Source organism: Oreochromis niloticus, linkage group LG23 (assembly GCF_001858045.2).
Source record: "Oreochromis niloticus isolate F11D_XX linkage group LG23, O_niloticus_UMD_NMBU, whole genome shotgun sequence".
NCBI classification, from domain to species: domain Eukaryota; kingdom Metazoa; phylum Chordata; class Actinopteri; order Cichliformes; family Cichlidae; genus Oreochromis; species Oreochromis niloticus.
In genome coordinates, this window is record NC_031986.2 from 13,580,024 (window position 1) to 13,605,338 (window position 25,315).

Consider the following 25,315-nt stretch of genomic DNA (forward strand, 5'->3'; position numbering starts at 1 on the left):
ATTACGGCATCAACAAAAGGCCTGTTCCTCACAGCCACACTGACCCAAACACGCCTGTCAAACATTAGTTAATAATTGCAGTTTTAAAATGACTTTTTTTCATAGTAATACAAATAAAATGATACATTTTTGTTTGTTTGTTTTTAACAGCTCAGTGTTGGATTAACAGAGAGCACACAGTCTGTTAAAATCGTTTTAAGTAAAAGATTTTTCCCATTTAAAAACTTGAACTAAAACATAACAAATAAAAAATACAAGAATATACTTTGATTGTAAATCTCCACATATCAGCAGATTTTCTTGTGTAACCTCTACTTTGTCCAGAAAGTAAAGTCAGGATTATTGGTGGTGTATTTTTGTCATCCTGAAGCATTCAGACACATGACGTCACGCTGAGCTGAACCTCTGATCTACATCAGAAACATGAGAGTGTTTACAGGGGGCTGCAGGGATGATTGTAGTTTTCATTTATTAACTCTGCACAAGCAAAGAATTACAAGCATGGTTATGAGGTTTTTCCTGAAGCTTTATCTCCACCGAGTGAGCAGCAGCGCCCTCTGCAGTTTGTGTGTTGAAGTGCAAAAGCTTAGAGCACCTGGTATTCCCAGGCGGTCTCCCATCCAAGTACTGACCAGGCCCGACCCTGCTTAGCTTCCGAGATCAGACGAGATCGGGCGTGTTCAGGGTGGTATGGCCGTAAGCGAAAACGTCCTGTAGGAACAGCCTTTTTTATACATGCTGTAACGACACACACTCCAAACGAAACAAATGTTTGAATTACAAAACACACTGTGTGCTCTCTGTCACTTTCACACTGTGCTGTAATCAACTAACATGTGTTATTATGAAGCTGTTACTGCGGGAAAAGCACTTTTGCAGCTCAGTGTTGAAGCTGCAGTTAATAACGAATAGCTGCATGTTTTCGCTGTAATATATGAAATTTAGCACAATAATATATAATAAACTATGAGACATTTGCCATTTATAAAATGCCCTTTATATAGCAGCTCTCTCGCTTACGGCCATACCACCCTGAACACGCCCGATCTCGTCTGATCTCGGAAGCTAAGCAGGGTCGGGCCTGGTCAGTACTTGGATGGGAGACCGCCTGGGAATACCAGGTGCTGTAAGCTTTTGCACTTTCTACACACAAACTGCAGAGGGCGCTGCTGCTCCTGTTTGTGCTTACAGGCATGAAAAGTTACATTTCTGGGTAATAAATGTTTTTTCTATATTTTTAACATGGGAATATTATATTTCCATCTTGTCTTCCAGAGTAATCGGATTAATGATAAGACAAAAGTAGAACAAGGAAAGAATAGGCCATGTATCTCACGTTTAAACAAAATTGATGTTTTTTGAAAAATCTCACACAGATAAACATTTACAGGAAATTACTTTTCCTTCAAAACAAACATCAAAGAGTCTGTGGTTTTCTTTATTAATTGTACTTGAGCAGAAGCTGTAAAGGAAAATTTCTATTATTCTAATTTAAAGTGTTTAAGTTCTTAAGCATATGCTTAGTTGTGTAATAGACTGTTCAGTGGAAGTTTCTAAACTAGATGAACTTATTTCAGCCTCATTAGTTGAAGAAGACAACTCCCTATTGCATGCATAATATACCACTGAAATTTAAATAACAGCTTTCAAAAACAAGTTTGAATTTATTTAGGATTTTCTCAAATGCACAAAGTGCCAAAAGCATACACACAGTCAAATCTTTTCATATGAGGTGCTGAAGGTTCTGCACCTCATAACTCAACAAGCCCTATTAACTTCTCATTAGTGATCATGGCTGACTACAAGTGTTAGTTTGTCTTCGCAGCGTAAAAAGGATTAGCTTAAAAGCACTTGTTGGATTGACCAATATTTAGAACAACGGAAAGTCCAAGGAACTCACTGTAAACCATTTTAAGCCATTTTTATACACTTACAGATTCGGTTCAAACAATCGTTTGTAATTACAAGTTGTTTGGATATGTTACCACTTTGCCAAGGACTGGAAGAAGACCCAAAGAGTTCCCCTTAGATCAGAGGGAATTTGTTATTACTGTGAACTGAGAGGATCCCAATCACAAAAAAGCCATTTGCTTCTGGAAAGACAGCTTTATGGGCAGACTAGACAATGACTGAGCTATATAATGACAACAGTATGTTTGGTGTATCAAAGGTGATCCTTTGAAATCTGAGAACACTGCACCAGATGTTAAGCATGGTGGTGGTAGGATCATGCTCTGTGGCTGTTTTGCTGGATGGAATAATAAAGAAGGAGGACTAGTAAAGTGAGTTTACAATCAGCCATTGAAACTGATAATCAGAGATAGAAACTTCTATATTCAGTGCTACTCCAAATCCTCATCCTCAACTTATTAGTAAAAGAAAACAAATTTCATTATATAATATGTTCTGATGACATTCAGTTGGATTTGATTTACACATCAGAGGCTTGGTCAAGTAAATGAACATGAAATAAAGAGCAGGAAACACTGCATGAGAAGTAATTCAAAACATGACTTTCCGTGAAGCCGTGCTGTCACACTGTGGCTAGCTAGCAAGTTTGTCAACCATCAGATGACACTACATCACAGAATTTTCGCTAACCACTTTCTTCTTTTCATGACCACAACTCAGAGTGTTTGCAGCCTGGTAATGCACCGTGTGCCAAAACTGTGAACAACTGAATCTGTCCTGAGAGCAGAAGAAACTTATATGAATGCAATAACTCTAGATGTTATCACACTAACGACATATGTTATAATGCAATCTTTGTGTAATTTAAAACTCTGAAGTCAAGGTTATAAATGGCCGTTTTTGACAACTTTTGAGTTTACCTTCATTAATTTCACTTTTACAAACTGCTTATTTTGCCTTGTTTGGTGTCATTATTTTCAGCACACCAGCATAAATAAGAATATACAGTTATTATTTGAATTTGACTGCATTTTTGATAGACAAACACAAACTCACGCACATTCACACGCACACACACACACACACACAAACACGCACACACACACACACACACACACACACACAAACACACACACACACACACTGTTAGATTTGTATTGTGATTGTCATTTATGCTTAGAAATATTTACTCATATATGCTTAGAGGTGTATAATCGATTGTGTAGTGATAGGAGGTTTGATCCTTTATAGTCTGCAACGGCATTGTGTGCATTCCAGAGTGTTCTGGTTTTCACACCCACACTCTGGGAGCATGGGAGAGGTTGTACCTTGTCTTATTGCTTTATGGTAGGATAAACGTATCTATATCTGTTTTAGGCTAAGTGCCTTTTGTTTAGATGGACGGCTCTGGGGAGTCTTCCTGGGGTCACAGTTTGACCCCCACACACGGATACACAGATACACACACACACACACACACACGGTATTCTTGGTTCACATGTATACCTATATAAGAGGTCATATGTTAATGACCCTATGCATATTCATGTAACCACAATAAAAGGAGTGCTATGGGGAACCTGGCTGAGAGTCTGACGGAGGTCAAGTGGGTGGAACGACACTTGGCTCCAGGCAGGTCTCCCTCATGCATGAGTACTACAAAGAACGTTGCCTACTTGTGTCTTGTTTTTGCTGTGTAGCAAATTGTCCTGAACGTTCCAGCGAATAGGTTTATGTTACAAACCTATCACACACACACACACACACACACACACAAAGCTACACTACACAGTCAAAAAATTCCAGAAATCTCTCAAATCTCAAAACTTGCTGTCAATGTCGCTGTTCTTTCTTTTGCCTTCACTCCAAGAACCCTTTTCCATAGCAAATGCCACATGCTGTCATATCATTTTGGCTGTCATGCTGCATTTCTGCCCCCACAATAGGAAATTGAAGTTGTGTTATATTTAAATTTTTTTTCGTTGCATCCTTAGAATATGCAGTTTTTACAGTTTCTTCTTTCACTAAAGGTTATTTTCAAAACTGGTATGTAGTTTGACGTCCGCATTTCTGACCCAAATTGAAACGAGACTCAGTGAGGGTTCGATGTCATCTTAAATCGATCACGTGATTTGGATGCTCTAGTTTGTCTGTAGACTCTAGAGGGTAATACGTTCTCAGTTTATTGCTTCACACCAGACAGCCTCCTGTAATTCAGAAAGCACCTTTAATGCTTCAATACAAATTAAGAAAGTAAATAACAGCCAGATGCTGCTAATGAACTGCACTTGATTAACTGTTTACCAGCAAGTGTGAGCACCTCTACGAAAGCATAATATTTGACAGTTAACACAATTATCATTATCTTCCCAGGAATCATGTCCCAGAAAATTCACGCCAGGGTCAAACTGTGGAATAGTCAGAAAAAGCTCAAAAATCCAAGGTTACATCTCAGACTCTACAGGCCTCAGTTAGCATGTTACAGTTTTTTCTGATTGCTTAAGCACATTTTTTGTAACTATTGGCTATTTTTGCAAAACTCTACACACAAATAAGAAAACCTGTCACCCAATTATCAAAACATTGTAGTTCTCTTGCAAAAGCGAACACAGCTAGATTAACTCTTCACACCTTCGTAAAAATGGTGTTTTCGTATCAAACAGTACACACAAGCCACCATCTACTAAGCACACAATGTGCCACCTGCACACTGATGGTATGAATACAAAACACATCTGGCTTTTTGTCAATTTGAGGTCACACTTTTGTCATAGTGTCATGTAAACATACAAGGATCCAAACTTCAAGTATTGGTGTTTATTCACACTCATCAAAACCAAGACAAAGTCAGAACACAAAATAGGAATCTCACAAAAAAAGGGAAAAAAAGACAATCAGCCTACATCATGTCGTCTTTCTGGGTCTGGCCACAAAATTTCGTCCACATCGCATGCGATATCCTCCAGTCCAAGGCACCGGGGAAAATATCTCCTTGAATGCCGTATCCAGGCCTGACATGATGCCTGGTCAATATCTCCACATGCCTCCTCCATTGCCTGTAAAAGGGCTACCTGTTGATGAGGATGACGGTCGTACACTTTCCAGCGCCAGGCAGAGAAGAACTCCTCGATGGGATTTAAGAATGGAGAGTATGGAGGGAGGTTGAGTGCCATGAAGGATGGGTGGTCTGTAAACCGGTTGCGGACCAAAGCAGCCCTATGGAAACTAACATTGTCCCATATGATAACATATCGGGTCTGCTCTGGTCTCTGAACAGTGAGCATGTCATGCAAGGTGTCCAGGAATGCAATAATGTGTGCAGTGTTGTATGGGCCTATGGTTGCATGATGGTGAACAACACCATTTTGGCTTATAGCTGCACACATGGTTATGTTACCACCACGTTGTCCTGGGACATTGATGATGGCACGGTGTCCAATAATGTTCCTGCCACGTCTCCTGGTTTTACTGAGGTTAAAACCGGCCTCATCCACAAAAAGTAGCTCATGTCCCATTGCATCTGCTTCTAGTTCCATCACTCTCTGGACAAGACAAAACAAATGCAACACATCAGGCCCATGCACAGCACTACAGTATGCACTTTCAACCAATGACACTAGCTTACCTGCACATAGTCATATCGCAGTTGCTTTACACGTTCTGTGTTTCTCTCGAAAGGAACTCTGTAAATTTGCTTCATTCTTATTCTGTGGCGCGCAAGTACACGACTTAGTGCAGAAATGCTTGCACTGTGTATATTTTGAAAGATGGTGTCATTATCAATTACGCGCTGCTGTATTTCGCGCAGTCTTATTGCATTATTGGCAATCACCATGTTCACTATATGGGTCTCTTGCTCTGGAGTGAACATTCTGCCTCTGCCCCCAACATCTGGACGTCTAGCAATTCTGTAAAGTAACAATTTCAGTATTTTTGCATGTATGGTACTGTTGTGTTTCTCATTAGAGTATGGCAGTGCTACAAAGTACTTACCAATTCTCATTTCGAAATGTCCTAATGATGCCTGCCACAGTGTAGCGGCTCAGTTTAGGCTGAACCCGTTGGCCAGCTTCCCTCAGGGTCATCCCATGGTTGATGACATGGTCCACTATTGTAGCTCTGATGTCATCAGTTATTCTGTTTCTTACTCTTCTTACCCTTCCTCTTTCCCCTCCTCGTCCTCTTCTTGCTCCTCCACGTCCTTTTCCTCCAACTTCTTCACCTCCACGTCCTCCCCCTCGGCCTCCTCTGATTCTCACTCTTCTCACTCTTGCTGCTCCTTCCATTGTACTCCACATAGACAGCTTACCTGTGGCCTGTTTATAGTGCTTAGGCTGATTGCAAAGTGGACTAATTATCTAAGACAGTTTTCACATGTGAAAGTGTGCCAGACAGTTGGCAAAATAGTGTTAATGATAGCCATACATGTGTATAATTTTGCTAGGAGTGTGTTGGAAATTTGGTAATTGAGTGTAAGCAGTGAGTTGTGTTCAAAGTTCTGCAAAAAGAGTGTTGTGCAGTGAATTGTGCCTACAGTTTTGCAAAGTGTGTCTTACAAAATGGCAAACTGAGTGCAAAGCAGTGTTTATGCTTTTAGTTTTGCAAACTCAGTGAGTGGTTTTGCTATAAGTATTAATAGTTTTAGAAATTGTGCTATGGAAATCACAGTTAGGGTTTAAGCATTCAGAAAAAACTGTAAATGTTAAAGTCCATGACAGTACAATTAGAAAAAGGTTGAATAAGTGTGGCTTGTTTGGAAGGGTTGCAAGGAGAAAGTCTTGTGCAAGGAACAGTCTTGTCAGTGCAGGGAACTTAAGAGAGCTGTACATAAATAAATGTCACAAACTTCAATGATCTGAAGAAACAATGTAAAGACGAGTGAGCCAAACATCCTTGTGAAACACTGATAGTCATACAGAAACAATTTGGTAACGCTATTGCTGCTGAAAGGTGGCTCTACAAATGACTGAATCATGGAGTGTTCTTAGTTTTTCAGAGTATGCTATAGATTCCTAAGAAAACAATCTTTTCCACATGACTGTATGTATGTTTGTTTTCTTCTGACTGTGCTATGAGGATTAAGTTAGGATTTTCTTAACAGTGCAGCAGCAGCTTGAGAATGCTGCTTGGTTAACAGGAAGTTTTAAAAGACCTGATCAAATGTCTTACTGGAAATGTTTGATATCTTCAGTCAGCTCCGTGCAGGTTTCCCCAACCTGTGTTTGAATTCAGACTTTACATGACAGAATTGACAGCATTGACTTGCTGCTTAATTTAAAAGTAAAATAGTTCAAGGTGTCCTTGTTGGCAGTTCGTTTGTAATCGGAAGGTTGCCGGTTCGAGCCCCAGCTCCGACGGTCTTGGTCGTTTTTGTTGGGTCTGTGTTTCCACAAGCCCCGCTAGTTTAGAGACTTATTCCTCATGAAGAGCACAAGACATAACAGAACATCTTCAACGGGTTTTTTAACTCACTAACGAGGGAAGTTTGGGTCAGAACCAATCCTTCAAAGAGCAGCTCGTAGCCTTTTTATTGACATGACAGTTACAAAACACATCACAGCACAAGCACCTCCCTCCGTAAAACCCCTTGGTTACAAAGACAAGGCACTATGTGTGTGTGTGTGTATGCATGTGAGAATGTGTGTGTGTGTGTGTGTGTGTGTGTGTGTGTCATGGGGGTGTGTTTGTGTGACCTCCTGCTGACCGAAAGGGTCATAAAAGCAGGAAGCTTACAACACAAGAAACAGATCTTTCAGACAGGATGTATCTACAATAAAACCTCCCCCAGCACAGAGTGGCTGGAGAGGTGGTCAGAGACAAAGGAATGTCTTGATCCTATAGATTGAACTCAGACTTTACAAATTTAAGAATCACAATTACAACATTCAACAATTAGACTTAACAGTTTTGTCCTTGGGCAAGACACTTCACCCGTTGCCTACTGGTGGTGGTCAGAGGGCCCTGTGGCACCAGTGTCCGGCAGCCTCGCCTCTGTCAGTGCGCCCCAGGGTGGCTGTGGCTACAATGTAGCTTACCATTACCAGTGTGTGAATGTGTGTGTGAATGACTGAATGTGTAAAGTGCTTTGGGGTCCTTAGGGACTAAGTAATGCGCTATACAAATACAGGCCACTTACCATTTAATGCAGGTTATCTTTAGAATGTAACTCCCATTGCTAATAAACGAGGGACCACTGTATATATTTTTTTCTTATCTGAAGTTATTCTTTTTCAAACAAAACTCAAATCACAGCCTAATAAATCAACTTATAAAAGAACCGGGTTGAAACTGATTTCGTAACACATAATGAATTATATACTTTTTTTGTTACTTGCATTTTACTTTCATTGATATATTTTTTATGAATTTGCTGTCTCTGTTCTATGTATCATATGGCAATAAAAGGATTTTTTGAGAAAATCTCTTTTGAATCTAGTTTTTATATGCTGAATTTCATAATAATATTTATAATATTTTATAATATTTTTATAATAAGCAGAAATCTAACCCAAACAAAAATGGTAATATAACCCATACAATGGGTTCTGACTTTCAACTCAATTTTTGGTAACCTCAACTTCAAACATTGGTCAATTTCACTTGAATTTTTGGTCAATTTAACCCAGTGTGCTGGGTCAAACCAGTAACCCAACCCTGTTAAAATGAAGCAGCGTTGGCTCGGTCCATATTTGACCCAGCGTTGGGTTACTGGTTGGGTCATTTTTAACCCAGCATTTCTAAGAGTGTACATAAGGCACACTGGATTATACGGCACACTGTCGATTTTTGAGAAAATTGAAGGATTTTAAGTGCGCCTTATAGTGCAGAAAATACAGTACTTTGACATACAGAGTGGAGGACCCAGGAAGTGAAGCAACAACCTTCTGATTGGTAAACAACCTGCTCTACCTCCTGAGCCTGAGTTTTATTCATCAGCAACAAAATACTAGAACAAATGGTTCAGAAGCAGCAAATAGTTTTTATTGAGTTTGCTTTTTTTGCTGTTTGTTTATTGTAATTGAGGACAAAATATGTACATGGTGGATTCTAATTATACAAGTATATCTAAACACTTGATGTACGCAGCTGCATGAAGAGCACATGAGTTCGTCACCTGTTTGTTGAACTACAAACTTGTGACCAGGAATTCTTTCTTTTTTTTTTGCCTATAGTGTGTTATTTCACATAAAGTGATTCAGAGTCATTCATACCAGAGTAACCAGAGAGGATAATATATTTTTAAATATATAACTTTCTACAGGACTGAATATAATATCTTCATTTAAAAGTCCAAAGCCTCTGAGGATTATCCAAGTATTTATAACATTACACAAAGCAAAGGTCTCATCACAGTGTTCATGAAGGGTTTATCCATCTTCTGGGGCGGGCCTACAGAGGAGCTCTGAAGATTTCCCTGTGAGGGAGCTGCTGGTGAAGAGCATGAGGTCCTCCTTGATCAATACCATGAGCTTCAGTCTTTCTGATGTTTCTGAAATGATGGGTGGGTCTCAGTGGGTCAACAGAACATCTGGCACAGGACAGCTGTGATGAAATAATAGTAAGAACTTTCTCCAAACCTCTGGACCCAGAAAACCCAGCTTGGTCCTAATGGGCTCCCTCACTAGTTTCTCCCCAGGGTGAAAGTAGCTGTTGATATAATATGGACTCTATTATTAAATGAAATGAACTTACTCTGCGAGGCTCCTGACCACGGTAGCCGTAATGCTCCGACAATCCATCAAGCAGTGCGGCTTCGTAGCTTATCAAAGTCGTACTAAAACATTTTTTGACAGATTTTTGGGTGCCGTGTACCACATTAAATCGGTTCGCGGTCAGTAAGCACAAGCAGAATTCATACATAAGGTGCACTGGATTATAAAGAGCACTGTCGATTTTTGAGAAAATGAAAGCACTTTAGTGTAAGTTTATAGTCAGAAAAATACACTATACAAGTTTTGTAAGGGGGTTTGTTTCGGGGCAGGAGGCTGGGAGACTTCGCGGTCTGGGATAACACACACACTCTTCATTTTGCACTTCATGGCGTTGTTGAAAATGGTGAAAATACTAGTAGTGCTCCAACCTTTAGGACACTTTCCTGACATTCTCTACAGAATACATTATTCTGCTGCTCATCTGACACTCCAAATAATAGTAATAATAATAACAGTAATCTCCAAATGTTTTCTTTTTACCAACCAGCTCCTCTTTGAAAGCTGCCACGTCCATCTTGTGCTGCCTGCAGATGAAGCGATGGGGGAGGGGGAGTTGTGTTCAGGGAAGAAGAGAGGCGAGGCAGAGTAACGTTGCGTAGAGACAAAAGTGGACGAAAGAGAGGCAAAATTCCGGCTCCACAAGTATAATTATAGAGTAACATATACTATATCGATATAAACGATATTGTCACATCTCATATCTCATATAAAAATATATTGATATGTTTAAAAGCTCGATATATCGCCCAGCCCTACTACTGAAAGTCCTTTGTTAGTTGTCTCTGCTTATTCCCACACATGGAGCAGTTAGAAATACAGTGCAGTCCAGATGAACTCCATCACTAACTCTGACCTCAGCACTAAGACAAAATCTGTGGCTTCTTTCTTCATCAATGATTTTAAAACCAGCGAGTGTTTGTGGTTTTACAAGAGCTTTGTTTTAAGTATAAAAAAATTCTCTGGAGCAGCAAGTTTTTTTTTGGAGATTATTTATTGAATGCTGAAAGACAAGTGATGACTGTGATCTGAAGAATTTCAAATCTGAAGAAATCCAAAGCAACATCTTGAAACAATGATAGAAAGATCACAGTGAGTACAGAGCAGCTTTAAAATCAACAGCAGCATTCGAAGTGTACAGGTTGAAGACCACTGCCAATTTTCACACATGCAATTTCAATATGCTTCTTTATCTTTACACCTTTGTATGTTTTTTTGTCATATTGCAGTTTGCAGTACAAAATCTCCATCTCTTCAGAGCTTCTATAAAGATTGTCATTTTTATAAACACGTTGTTTTTCTGTACAAATATCTTTAACCTCTTCAAAAGTGCTAAAGATGAAGGTGTTTCTTTCTTTATTGTTACCATTAGCATCTTTGATGTTCTTCTTGCGTATTAGTTCATCACATGACTCTTTTGTGCCTGGTTCGATGATATGCTGGTCTTTGAACATTTCAACACGATCTTCATCACTTTCTTGTGCTGATCTGCTAAAATAAACGGACAACATTTTCGTGTCTGGTTCCATGATACGCTGGTTTTTGAACTTCTTAACATGATCGTAATCCACACAGAGCACAGTGACAGAGAACACCACCATCAAGAAAATGGAGAGCTTCATATTTCTATTTTGAAGACAAAAAAAAAGGGAACACTGATAAGGATATGTAAAGTAGTCGTTTTTTTTTTTTTTTGTGTGTGTGTGTGTGTTTCTGAAACATTTTACCATTTGAACATGCTTACACATTAAAACATATTTAAAATACACATTTAATATTACAAACTGGATGATCCCAGTTGAATGAACCAAAACAACAACTGGTAAAGATGTATTACTTTTACCTCTTTCTTCAGTTAGCAGAGTGATTGGTTATCTTAAGCAAGTGCAGTGTTTGGTGGGAGTCGGCTCTCTGACGCAGGGATCAATGAAGATCTTCAGGGAAGGAAATGATCTGTAATGTCAGATTAATTGCTATGACTTAATAAACTAAATGGGTGAATGAACAGCAGCTGCACCTGAACCAGTTGACTAGCACTCTAATTTCCTAGCTTCAGGTTTTACTTCCACTGTATCGTTCTGTCTGATGTGTTTCTGCCATGTCTGCCACATCTACAGGAGCTCACAATAGAAACTTCAAATATTTAGGTGTTGAGGTCAGTTGGCCTGTTTACAATGTTAACAACAGCAAATAGAACTTTTTTAAAACTTTGTTTTCCTCTACTTGTGCTACAAAAGATTACAAGATAACATATTATATTCATTATAATTATAATTTAAGTTTAAATAAAGTTTGAATTTCTTTATATTTTTTATTATATTAATAATGAGGTTTGTTTAGCTTTGCGCCAAAATAGATTGTAGAAATAGGCTTTAAAATGCACTCAGAGTCATTCAAACAAGTACATTTTAGAGATGTTATTTTCCTCACTTTTGAGTAAAGAAGTTGAATCAGTTTCTTACAGTTTACTAGACTAATTTTAACCCAAGCACATGTACTTGCACTTAAATGATAAAAATATGTATTTTACCACATCTGCACTCAAGAGAAATTGGACAAACTAACATCTTTTTAAATATAACAATTGTTTTTAATACTCGGATGAAAATGATTTGTAGTTAATCGTGACCTGAAGTTATATTACACTCAAGTAAAAGGTTATGCAAAAGCAAAGAGACATAAAATCAAAGTTAAAATATAACAAGTCTAAAGACTGAACTGTGTCGAGCTGAGGATCACTCAAAAAGGACCATAAAAGAAAGCCAAGGGACAAAGGTAAAAATGAACCACAATTTCCAAGTCAGCCCTTTTTATACTACACATCTACCTTAGCCATAAATAGATTCAGCGCACATAGCAGCAGCTTAGCACCCACATTTCCTGTCAACTTCGTGTCTTTGAGCCCATATATGGCACATATACATCAACATGAAGCGCTACACAAACATGACTGCAAAAGAACAACTTGTACGGCCAAATATGTAAAGATATGAGTCACTGTCTGTGCACAGTTTTAACCATGTTTGGTTTAATACTTAATAGCAAAAGGTCATTGAAGTTAATTAATGCACCACACATAATAAATATTACATGAAGCTTATAATAAAAATGTTCCTTGTAATTATGTTACTTTAATTTTACAGGAAATGTGTGCTACCCATTTTTTATTTTTTTTTGTGTGAATGTAGTGGCGTAAAGTTCACGTCTGGTCAGCTGGTCAAAATAGAACATGTTTGCAAAAGTGCTCCGATGTTTTCGGAGATGTCACTAGCTCAGCTAACAGTCAGTTGACAGAGTGTACCGAGTTCACAGCTCCGGTGTTCCAGCTTAAATGTTTTTACGTTAACCGGTTAGATTTGTGTGTTCCACATTTTGCATCTGCAGATTCTCATTTTCACCGAACGGTCGTCTCTTTCCGCCTGATCTTGTGTCTCTGTGTTTCTGTAACATAAATAACGAGCCGACATTTTCCTCACAACACCAGCGATCAGTAAATGTAGTTGTTTTTTTTTTCTGGAGCTCAGGGCTGCTGTAGCCTGTGTTTCCGTCACAATGACTGGCCTGGGATAAAGACGACAAACGGATTTAAACGGAGAGCGATGGACACCTAGAAAACTACAGAGCACTTTATCAGCGGCTGACATCCAGTCACCGGCACACAGCTTTAAATCCTGAGTTTTAGCTCTCAGTGGTTAAACACTGGACTTAATTCACTCAGGTTCTGTCTGTCGGTTCTGGCAGTCCTGACCCCCAGGGCCAAATGAATAATTAATTAATTGAATTTGTCATAAATATGTATTTAATTAATGTTAGTTAATTAATGACACATTTGATTAATTATTGACACATTTATTAATTATTTAACGGTGTATTTAATTAATTCATTTCAGCAGTCCTGGCATACAAAAAAAATTCTCCTCTTGCGAACAAAACCCCCCCCAAAACAAAACACCCCCTCCCTTCCCTATTGGTGTTAAAGCATACTTTGTCAAACAATCAAAGATTATATGGCAACATGTGGCATTTGGTTGTTTAGGAAGAGACGGACACATTTAGGAGTTTTGTGACATTTAGCGTGTTTGGAGTCTATAGTTAGTGTGCAGTTAGTGTTTAGTGTAGTCATTGTTTTGTTTTGTTTGTCAGTTATACTGATGAATGTCACAGTTGCTCAAAAAAGCCACCAAAGGCAGACTGCAGTGTAAATGCTAGGGGTGTGTTTGGCAAGAATCTGGCGATACAATATGTATCACAATACAGAGGAGACGATACGATATATTGCTGTACTAAGAGCCAGATGATATTTGTGTTTGTGTTAATTGTAGGAAAACTCACAGTAAACAGTCTAAACTCTTAAATGTTTGACATGAGCTATCTCAACTAAAATAGAGGGATACAGTTCACTAGAGGAAACAAGTTATTTGGATGTGTTACCATTTGGCCACGGTCTGCAAGAAGACCCAAAGTGTCCCCCTTAAGCTGTACGTACACTGTGTGATTTTTTTCAGTCGCGTTATTCAGCTCCTGCTCAACCCTGTACGATTGAATCGAAGGGGTTAGAAGTTCGTAGGTCACGATGCACGGTCTCACAATATGCGGCCCGATGCTTTGATGCAACCTGAGTGTTCACACTGTGTGTCTATAACGTGAACCTTATAACATAAAATCTGTCTCTCCTCTCTATCTTTAACACACACACACACACACACACACACACAGACACACACACACACACCATCAACTTTACAAACTTGCTAATGAAAAACATTGACCAGACAGCTGCAATTGAGCAGCAACGTCCATCCAACTCTTTTCACGGTTGTTGCGGTCGTGATAGTTTTGTGAGGCCACATCGAAAAGGCTCGGATGAGCTTCCCAACGTTCTACAAGTTGGGCCTCCATCGCTTGTGTCCAGATCACACACTGCACTGCCATGCTTCTTTGTCTTTTTCATTTCCATTTCTGTGTTTGTGCGTGCGCAGTGTGACAGGTTGTGTTAAATCGGGGTGACCAGGATTTCTAACAGGTTTGAAATTCTGGCCGCAACCATATGATTGCTGATCGGGAGCTGGTCGTGAGGTGTTACTTGCTTCTTGCTACCCCATGTGTACTACACGATATATGACACACGACTAAGGTGAAACTTGGGCCGATCCCCAAAACGGTTGCACGACTGAAAATTCATCTTAAATTGGGCCAAAAATCCCACAGTGTATGACCAGCTTTAGATCAGAGGGAATTTGTCTTTACTGCGAACTGAGAGGATCCCAACCACAAAAAGCCATTTGCTTCTAGAAAGAAAGCTCTATGGGCAGACTAGACTATAACTGAGCTATATGGCCACAATGACAACAGTATGTTTGGTGCATCAAAGGTGATCCTTTGAAATCTAAGAACCGTGTACCAGATGTTAAGCCTGGTGGTGGTAGGATCAGTGTTGCTTCAAATCCTCATCCTCAACTTATTAGTAAAAGAAAACAAATTTTATTATATAATATGTTCTGATGACATTCAGTTGGATCTGATTTACACATCAGAGGCTTGGTCAAGTAAATGAACATGAAATATAGGGAAGAAAAAACTGCATGAGAAAACATTCAAAATGCGACTTTCCATGAAGGCGTGCTGTCACACTGTGGCTAGACTGAGGGTTTGTCAACCGTCAGATGACACTGCATCACAGAATTTTTGCTAACCACTTTCTTCTTTTCATGACCACAACTCAGCACCTTATGAGTGTTTGCAACCTGGCAATGCACCGTGTGCCAAAACTGTGAACAACTGAATCTATTCTGAGAGCAGATGAAACTTCTACGAATGCAATAACTCTAGATGTTATCACACTAACTAAATACGTGATAATGCAATCTTTGTGTAATTTAAAACTCTGAAGTCAAGCCTATAAATGGCTGTTTTTAATTACTTTAGAGTTTACTTATATATTTCACTTTTACAAACTGCTTATTTTGCCTTGTTTGGTGTATTTTTTTTTTTTTTTTAGCACAGCTGCAGCATATATTTGCCTTCACTCCAATAACTTCCCCTTTTCCTGAACAACCAAATGCCACACTCTGGCATTTGGTTGCTGCACTCAAGCTGACAGTATTTGGGGAAAAAGCATGGGCTACATTATTTTTCACAACTCTGGTTTTACTTGATCCATCAGCACAATTTAAACACTTTAATGTAGTTTGAAGTCTGCACTTCTTACCCAAATTGAAACAAGAGTCAGTAAATGTTCGAAGTAATCTTAACTTGATCATGTGATTTGGATGCTCCAACTTGTCTGTAGACTCTAGACGGTAATATGTTCCCCATTTATCACTTCTAACCAACTTCATTGCAATTCACAAATTGTTTTACCAGCAAGTGTGAGCACCTCTATGAAAGTATACATTTTGGCAGTTTGCTGGTCTGGAGTATTCAGCTGTGTGTCATAATCACAATGTCATAATCTTCCCAGCAAATTCACCCCAGGGTCAAACTGTGCAGTGGTCAGAGAAAGCTCAAAAACCCAGGAGCTACTTCTTAGACTCTACAGGCCTCAGTTAGCATGTTAAATGTTAAAGTCCAAGACAGTACAATTAGAAAAGAGTTGAATAAGTGTGGCTTGGTTAGAAGGGTTGCAAGGAGAAAGTCTCTTTTCTCAAAAAAGAGCATGACGGCATGGCTGCAAGTTTGGTAGCAAAGTTGCAAAGCATACCAGCACAAACACCTCATACAAGCTGTCAGCACAGTGGTGAAGGGGTGATGATTTGAGCTTGTTTTGCAGCTACAGAACCTGGGCCCCTTGCACCATTGAGTTTTCCATGAACTCCCCTGTATACCAAGTACTCTATAGTCAGAAATGTGTTTGCGACACACAGCAGGGCAAAGTTCCCAGAATGACTGAAAAAGACAAGAGTCAAGGTGTTGCAATGGCCCGGTCACAGTCCAGACCTCAACCTGACATTCAGTGCAGGGAACTTAAGAGAGCTGTACATAAATAAATGTCACAAACTTCAATGATCTGAAGAAACAATGTAAAGACAAGTGAGCCAAACGTCCTTGTGAAACACTGATAGTCATACAGAAACAATTTGATGACGCTACTGCTGCTAAAAGGCGGCTCTACAAATGACTGAATCATGGAGTGTTCTTAGTTTTTCAGAGTATGCTATAGATTCCTATGAAAACACTCTTTTTCACATGACTGTATGTTTGTTTGTTTTCTTGTGACTGTGCTATGAGGATTAAGTTATGATTTTCTTAACAGTGCAGCAGCAGCTTGAAATAAGATTTTACATGTTGTCCAGTTTCAGGCAAGAGAACTAAAAAGTGTGCTGAGGATAAATGATCAATTAGGCAGATGTAAATGAACAACAGCTAGAGGCTGGAGGCTCTGACATCACACCTGATGGAGAACCTGGAGAGTTTGTCCTCGCTCACCTACTAAATGGTAAATGGCCTGCATTTGTATAGCGCTTTACTCAGTCCTTAAGGACCCCAAAGCGCTTTACACTACATTCAGTCATTCACACACTGGTGATGGCAAGCTGCCCTGGGGCGCACTGACAGAGGCGAGGCTGCCGGACACTGGCGCCACCGGTATCTTGCCCAAGGATATTTGGCATGCAGCAAGGAGGCAGCCTGGGATCGAACCACCGACCTTCTGATATACTACACCAACATTACGGTAGATGATGCTCTCATCCACCTCTGACATCAATCCCTCGCCTGGAAATAGTTTGGGGCACTATGAGAATCATGTCCTTTGATCTCTCCAATGCTTTCAACACCATTATACCCACAATCCTGAAGGACCAGCTGGATTACACAGGTGTGGACCATCACCACATGGATCCTGGTGAGTCTTACCAACCACCCTCAATACACAAGTGCCCATAATTATGTGTCTGAATGGGAATTTTGCAGTACAGGTACCTCACAGCCCATATGGAAAAGATATATATAAATCTTATAAAGTTTGTATCTGTCTTGTGTGAAACTTGTATGAAAAGCATACAAGAGTAAAAACAGATATAAGATCCCTTGAAAAATCATATAAATGAAACTTGTATGTTTTGGATACTTACTAAAACAATATATGAAAGTGGCCATTTTCATGATAAAATCATATAAGCCTTATATGATTCACTATATGAAGTAGGCCAAATCTGATGCAAGTCTTTTATAAGTTTTTACTATTTCTTTTCCATATGGGAGGGAACAGACCTGACTCCATTTCTATTCACAATATGACTTCTCCTACACTTTTGATAAATGATTCCTGCAAAAGTTCTCTGATCATTCAGTAATTATTGGTAAATGGGGACCACGGGAAGTACAGAAGACTGACTGAGGACTTTGATGACTGGTGCCAGCAGCTCCGCCTCCAGATTAGCACTGGGAAAACCAAGACAAACATTCTCCACCTAAGAAAAGTGAACAGGGAATAAACATTAAGATAGAGGACTCAGAAACAGGGTGTTCATCTGACCAATAAACAGTAGCAGACACATCTCTACATCAACTGTTCAGAGGAGACTGTGTGAATCAGGCTTTATGGCCAAATAGCTAAGAAAACACTACTATGGAAGATCAACAAGCAGAAGAGATTTGTTTGGACCAAGAAACACAAGGGATGGACATTAGACCGGTAGACATCCATGCTTTGGTCTGATGTGTCCAAATTTGAGATCTTTGATTCCACCTGCCATGTTTTTGACTGATACAGAGAAGGTGAATGGATGGTCTCTGCATGCATGGTTCCCACCATGAAGCATGGAGGAGGAGGTGTGATGGTGTGGGGGTGCTTTGCTGGTGACACTGTTTTGGATTTATTCAAAACTGAAGTCACACTTCGAACCAGCATGACTACCACAGCATCCTGCAGCAACATGCCATCCCAACCAGTTTGTGTTTAGGACAATAAACCAAGAGACGTGACAACAGGACAATGACCCCAAAGACACCACCAGGCTGTGTAAGGGGTATCTGACCAAGAAAGAGATTGATGGAGTGCTGTGGCAGATGGCCCGGCCTCCACAGTCATCTGACCTAAACCATATTGAGATGGTTTGGGATGAGATGGACCACAGAGTGAAAGAAATAGAGTCAACAAGTGCTCAGCACCTCTGGGAACTCCTTAAAGACTCTTGGAAAACCGTTTCAGGTGACGACCTCATGAAGATCAAGAGTGTGCAAAGCAATAATCACAACAAAGGGTGGCTGTTTTGAAGAAATTAACATATAACATGTTTTGAGTTATTTTTAACATTTTGGTTTGCTACATCATTCCATATATGTGTCATTCATAGTTCTGATACCTTCAGTGAGAATCTACAATGTAAATAGTAACAAAAAATGAAGCACAATTTTGTCTTAACCAGGTAACTTTAGGGTTAGCTCTGGGTTTTATGTCCTACAAAGGTGATTTGCTTTTACTGGGGTATATTGCCATGGTAACTTGTGCTTTAGACCCAATCTGTCCCAGACTGGAGCCATATCTGAATTCTCTTTTTATATTCTGTCTTTACTCTTAAACTTTGCAGCTGACAGAAAAAAAACTAAAACCATCAGGAGCAGGTTAAAGTTCAAAGTTGTGGTTTAAAATCAACTCATTTTCACTGATTATTTTATTCACAGCATGTTTTAAGTGTAATGCAGAGTATTGCTGGGAAAATACATTTTTGCTTGCTATGGAATTAAAACTACTGAATGAAGCACGGACTGCATCTGGAGACAAACTAAAGTGATTCCACGTCTCTTCTGTTAGTCTGTGAGAGTGTAAGCTTTAACATTTGAACAGTGTTGGGAAGGTTACTTTTAAAATGTATTCCACTACAGAATACTGAATACATGCCCCAAAATGTATTCTGTAACGTATTCCGTTACGTTACTCAATGAGAGTAACGTATTCTGAATACTTTGGAATACTTAATATATTATCATGCTGTTTACAACTACATGAATGTCCTATTGCTGTGATTTATTACTGTTACTGAAGGTACGTAGTACGAAACGTAGTAAAGGGACCTCTGGCTAATACGTCGGGTTCGTGTCGGGCTGGTAGCCGAAAACTAGCTTTACTTTGTTGTCTGGGTCAACTTTGCTTGCGGGAGACAGAGAGAGGCGTTGAAAGGCTGCTCCAACGGAACTTATTTTTTCCGGAGGAAAACACGAACACAGTGTACAGTTGAGTCTTAATAGCTTACTTACAAATGGGCTCGTCAGGCACTCTTCTTGGCTGCAGTGGTTATTATTATATTTACATGCTTCCAGCTCCCGTTTTTGCTCCGTGACAGCTCGGACTTTTCCTTTCTCTCCCTCCCTCGCTCACAGACACATAACGGGTATGGTAGTCCATTCTCCCTGCAGCACGGACTACACTGCCCATCAGGCTACATTCTTTAGGGCCATGCCTGTAGCCCCTTCTGCCTTTTAGCTTAGCACAACAACAACAACAAAAAAGCGCTCTCTCACCCAGGAAACACGCAGAGAGAGAGCGCGTCACCCTGTAACCATGGCAACCGTAACGCTGCCGCCTGGAACAACAGAACACAGCTGTCAAACAAACCCAAACAATCCTGACCCGCGACAATATGAAACAGGGAAGTACCGCCGTGTATTCCATTTATTTCAACAAAGTAACTGTATTCTGAATACCACCTTTTTAAACGGTAACTGTAACGGAATACAGTTACTCATATTTTGTATTCTGAATACGTAACGGCGGTACATGTATTCCGTTACTCCCCAACACTGCATTTGAATGCGTCCAATCTGACGTTTCAGAGCTTTAATGTGTAGCAACTGCCTTACAAATAATAAATTCAAATTAAACCGTTTAATCCTCTCTGTGTGCTAAATGTTCGTTTTAATGCAGCATTAATCTCATTGTTTTAACAGTGCTGCATTTTACATTGTCTCTGATTGGAGCAGGCGGCACTCATCATGTTGTGTGCAAGAAGACTACAGCTGAACAACAACACATGACATATTACACCCAAGTTAACAAAAACTAAGCCAAATGCATTTTGTGTATTTTTCAAAAATGTAATTATTCTGATCGTTTACCTATTTTTAGACACATTTGTTTTATTTATGTAAAAATAATTTCAAACAGCTGCCTGCAAATATGCCTCTTTACCATAAAGCCAGCTGTGAATGACAACCTGCAGCTGCATGCTGTTGTGGTCACTGGTCGTCACATTAGGTTTTGAACCACAAACAGAGAAGTTTCTTAGAACTGGTGGGCTAGTGATGTAGGTATTGATGTAAATGATTGCTTAAGGCGGTGCTACGACAGTGTATAAAAACTGAAGCCCTCAGAGCCAAATGTTATTTGTTCTTCTGTGACTGAGGTGAACTCTAATCTGCTCAGGTAGAATTTAATAACAGCGTGTCTGAACTGTACTTGACTTGATCTCTGCTCATCTCCAGGCTTCACTTCTCATTCGGTAAGAACTTGTTGGCTTTTGTATACTTCCAAAAAAGAGAGAGAAATCACTCTCCTGCCACACTTATACTCACATTCACTATCCAGACATGGGCTTCAAAACATGCTGGCATCATCTGGGTTCTGTGAGCATGCATATAATGCATAAGTAATGCAATTACTGCATGTCGAGACAGAGGCCTGTCTTTATTGATTCATGTACAAATAAAGTTTAACTTTGATTCCACTTTCAGGGCATTTGATTCACTAAAGACATCTTCACCACCTGCTCTTCCAGACGACGGACTCGTGCCCGAACACCTGCAGGTTAACCAACCATCCACTGATCAGTAAGGTAAAAAATAAGGTATATATCCTCATTTGGAAAAGTGTGAATTCAAGCTTTATACATTTCTAATATAATAATTACATTTAGCAAAAGTGTTGTCTATTTATGATCACATCTATTATAAATATCAGTGCTAACACAGCTGTGACATGTATGAAGATAATATTTTGTTGTGATAGCTAAGACACAGGTACTATTATTAACTGCAGTCAGCCATTTACCTATGTACGGTTCAATGTGTGGTTGTAAGTAGAGAACTCTTAATGCCTTTAGGTCCACATCATAAATTCATCTATAAAAAAACAACAACATAAACAAACAAACAAAAAAACCTACCAAGGTTATTTAAAAGGCTTTAAATAAAAAACTCCCCTCCAAACTTTTAACAAATAACCAGAAACCTTTTTGATGATTTTCATGTTTTGTAAAAGCTAAAGTTAAAAACAACATATGAACCTTTATAAAGCATATTTTATTTATTTATTGCTAAGATTATACCAAGTTCTGATCAGCAAACTTTATCTATCATGGCTTTGTGAAAAGTCAACTGGTTTAACCTGGTGAATGCAGCCTTTTGTAATTATTTGGCACATAATATTCATAATAATGTCGGCATGTGAGCATTTGTATATAAATAATGAATTATTGCCTTAAAAAAAAGTAATATTGTTAAAAAAAATCCACAATATTATTGTTCAAAAAGTTATTTTATGCATCAAAAATTAGACTGGTTTTGATATTGAATTGTTGGAAGCTTTTATATTGATTTTGATTGATTTTATAATGTAATTATTTAAAAGGCTGAATTAAATTGAATATGAAATTCATTTGATATGTTTGTATTAATAAAGTAAAATGGTTGTTATTAGTGGTAAATGATTGAAGTTTGCTAGATGTACCTCAGAGCAACAGGAATTCCTTACGTACATATTGAACCGTAAATAGCAAAGTAGATGTGCACACGGTTTTCAAGAGTAGGTAGAGGGACCGTACACACGGCATAACGGTGTCAATATTAGACTGAAGGTGTGTTTCACAGACACAGACACTAACCTGCAGTCTTTACAGTGAAGACACACAAACATTAACCCGACTGGAACATCACTGTATGAAAATATATGATCTGTATTTGTCTTAGCTTCATAGTTACACTGTTTGAACTCAAATATTAAACCAAACAGGGGTAATTACCTGTCCAGCAGAGCTGTGTGTAGGCATCAGTTAGAAAAGTAATCAGGTCCTGATCTCCTCTCAATAGTCGCTCTGCTGACTCTTGTTTTATTTCCAGCTCAGGTTAACTCTGTCTGCTTCTGTCTTTTCCTTTCTTGCTGGTTCTGTGTCTTTTGCTCAAGTCAGCCCCCTCCGCCGGATATGCAGAGGGGGTCTGCGCTGTGCGTGCACCTCAGGTGTGCAGAAGCATGCTTCCGCTTTTCGGGGTGTTTCAGTTTCAAAAAAGAAGTTTCGAGAGCTGCCAAAAATTATGTGACAGTCATAAATCTTTGAAAAGTGGCTCTTAAAATGTCGGAAGCAAGAGAGAAGAGAAAAACAGAGTCGTGCTTGTGGCCTTAGTATGTGACTTTAAAGCAGCGGTCCCCAGTCCCAGTCCACGAGGGCCGGTGTCCCTGCAGGTTTTAGATGTGTCCTTGATCCAGCACAGCTGATTTAAATGGATAAATTACCTTCTCAACATGTCTTGAAGTTCTCCAGAGGCCTGGTGATGAACTAATCATGTGATTCAGGTGTGTGGACCTAGGGTGAGATCTTACAGATCTTAGCCCTCTCCTCTTTACAGAAACTCTCTAAATCCTTTAAGTTTCCTGACTGCCACTTCGAAAGTTGAAACTTCAGCTTCCTCCACAGATTTTCTACAGTACTGAGGTCTGGAGACTGACTAGACCGCTCTGTGACCACTCTGTGATCCAGTAGTATAGTCCTTCTCCATTAGTACATACTCAGATCAGCTTGATGTGACTCATTTTCCATGCCAATCAAGTACCACCTAATGTGCGTGGGGTCATTACAGCAAAGTGGCCAAATGTCTGTGATGTCATTCATATGCAACACGAACACCACAACAAAGGAAGACGTGGCAGGGGGACTGTAGACCTGAAGAAGGTCGATGATCTTGTATTGTCCCTGTAGACCTCAGTAAAAAGTCCTTTGAGTGCTCTTTGGTCTTGCCATGATGGTGTAGAAGTTGGAATGGAAAAAACTGATACTGTGGACAGGTGTGCTTTTTACACAAAATAAACTGAGATCAGGAGTATCTGTAATTGATTAATTGTAATCCAATCTGTGTGAGCAAGAATTCTGGTTTGGTTATAGGAGATCAAATACTTAGTTCAATCAATAACATGCAAATCAATTAAAAACCTTCATGTCATGTGTTTTTTTTCTGAATTTTGGTTGATATTCTGTCTCTCCATTCAAATCAAACTACCATAAATATCAGAGACTGTTCACTTCTTTGTAAGGGAGCAAAATTACAAATTAAGCAGGAGATTAAATAATTATTTCGACTAGTGACAATATTTTTGCTGCTTTAAATTCTTATTGTGGAAAATGTTCCTGTATTTCTTTCTCCAGGAAACAATGAGGATCCTGTTTGCCTGTTTGCTGCTTGTGATGCTCTTTTCCACTGGACTCTCAAAACTAGCTAATCGTCAACTCAAATGGCCGCAGAAAGAAACCCGTTATGAAAAGTTTTTACAACAACATGTAGATGCTAGTATGACTGTGGAAAAATGTGATGAAGAAATGAAAAAAAAGTGGATCTACAATGTTGACAACAGTTGTAAGTTTACTAACACGTTCATCCTTAGTAATGAGAAACAGGTCAAAGACATTTGTAAACGCCAAGGATCACCTTATGATACTTCCCTTACAAAGAGTAAAGAAAAGTTTAATATTGTTATATGTCAACTAAATAATGGAGCCAGGAAACCCAACTGTCAGTATAATGGCAGACTTCACAGTAATGTGAGAGTTGTAGTCCAATGTAAAGGAGGGTTACCTGTGCACTATGCAAAGCACATAGAGACTATTGAATCCAATAACGCAACTACAGGAAAGATCCCCATGGACTCTACTTCTGTACCCACAAATATACATGTCTGAGATAACAAAGGAGCAACATTTATCATCAGCTCTAACTAAAAGTGACTGGAAACATCTTCCATATTATAGGTTTTTACTTGAGCCTGTCTTTTAAGTGCATACATGTTTTGCATGTGTTCAACTTCTATTTCCACACATATTGTATGAAAAACAGTTAAACGATTTTTTCTACAATGCTGTAGAAATGCATGTAGAAAAAAAAACATATTAAATGTAACTGATAAGAAAAAAGACAAAGGAGTAAAAAAACATGAAATTTGTTATTTGGTTCTTTTATCATCGATACTGATATATTAAGATCAGTGACCACAGAATACAGATGTATGTACTACAGTTATGTGCTAAAATAATGTGAAAGGTGATTTTGGCGACTCTTGGATCCAGCTTGCTTCTAATAAATGATTTATTGTCTGATCACAAAATAAATGTGTAAAAAAAATGTTCTTTGAACACTTCAAACATCAGGACTCACAAGTTGACATGTCTTTGCTCAGTGCCCTGTGTGTTTTTTATATGATTTTTTGTTGTATTGACAAATTTACTTGTTTAATTAGAATCCACTATGTACTTATTTTGTCCTCAATTACAATAAACAAACACAGCACAAAAAAGCAAACACAATAAAAACTATTTGCTGCTTCTGAACCATTTGTTCTAGTATTTTGTTCCTGATGAATAAAATTCAGGCTCAGGAGGTAGAGCGGGTTGTTTACAAATCAGGTTGTTGCTTCACTTCCTGGCTCCTCCACTCTCTATGTCAAAGTACTGTATGTTCCACACTACAAGGCGCTCTAAAAATCCTTTAATTTTCTC

The 25,315-nt window shown here is 39.0% G+C and overlaps 3 long non-coding RNA genes and 2 other non-coding genes across 6 annotated transcripts; 2 read left to right on the plus strand and 3 right to left on the minus strand.

Annotated features, from left to right (window-relative positions):
* Positions 1 to 583: 583 nt before the first annotated feature.
* Positions 584 to 702, minus strand: LOC112844037 (5S ribosomal RNA). The gene has a single exon (XR_003216592.1). It is a non-coding gene; the product is annotated as a 5S ribosomal RNA (ribosomal RNA).
* A 312-nt stretch (positions 703 to 1,014) lies between these two features.
* On the plus strand, positions 1,015 to 1,133 carry LOC112843990 (5S ribosomal RNA). The gene has a single exon (XR_003216546.1). It is a non-coding gene; the product is annotated as a 5S ribosomal RNA (ribosomal RNA).
* Positions 1,134 to 5,248: 4,115 nt separating this feature from the next.
* LOC109196846 (uncharacterized) lies at positions 5,249 to 5,690 on the minus strand. Its single transcript, XR_002058179.2, has 2 exons — positions 5,537 to 5,690; positions 5,249 to 5,453 (listed from the first exon to the last, which is right to left on the minus strand). It is a non-coding gene; the product is annotated as an uncharacterized LOC109196846 (long non-coding RNA).
* Positions 5,691 to 10,771: 5,081 nt separating this feature from the next.
* On the minus strand, positions 10,772 to 22,956 carry LOC112843946 (uncharacterized). Its single transcript, XR_003216498.1, has 3 exons — positions 22,577 to 22,956; positions 11,464 to 11,573; positions 10,772 to 11,246 (listed from the first exon to the last, which is right to left on the minus strand). It is a non-coding gene; the product is annotated as an uncharacterized LOC112843946 (long non-coding RNA).
* LOC112843945 (uncharacterized) lies at positions 20,908 to 25,142 on the plus strand. Of its 2 annotated transcripts, none has more exons than XR_003216497.1 (3): positions 20,908 to 21,058; positions 21,291 to 21,403; positions 23,972 to 25,142. It is a non-coding gene; the product is annotated as an uncharacterized LOC112843945 (long non-coding RNA). The 2 variants fall into 2 exon arrangements; XR_003216496.1 differs by having other exon boundaries at positions 20,921 to 21,058; positions 21,291 to 21,391.
* Positions 25,143 to 25,315: the final 173 nt, after the last annotated feature.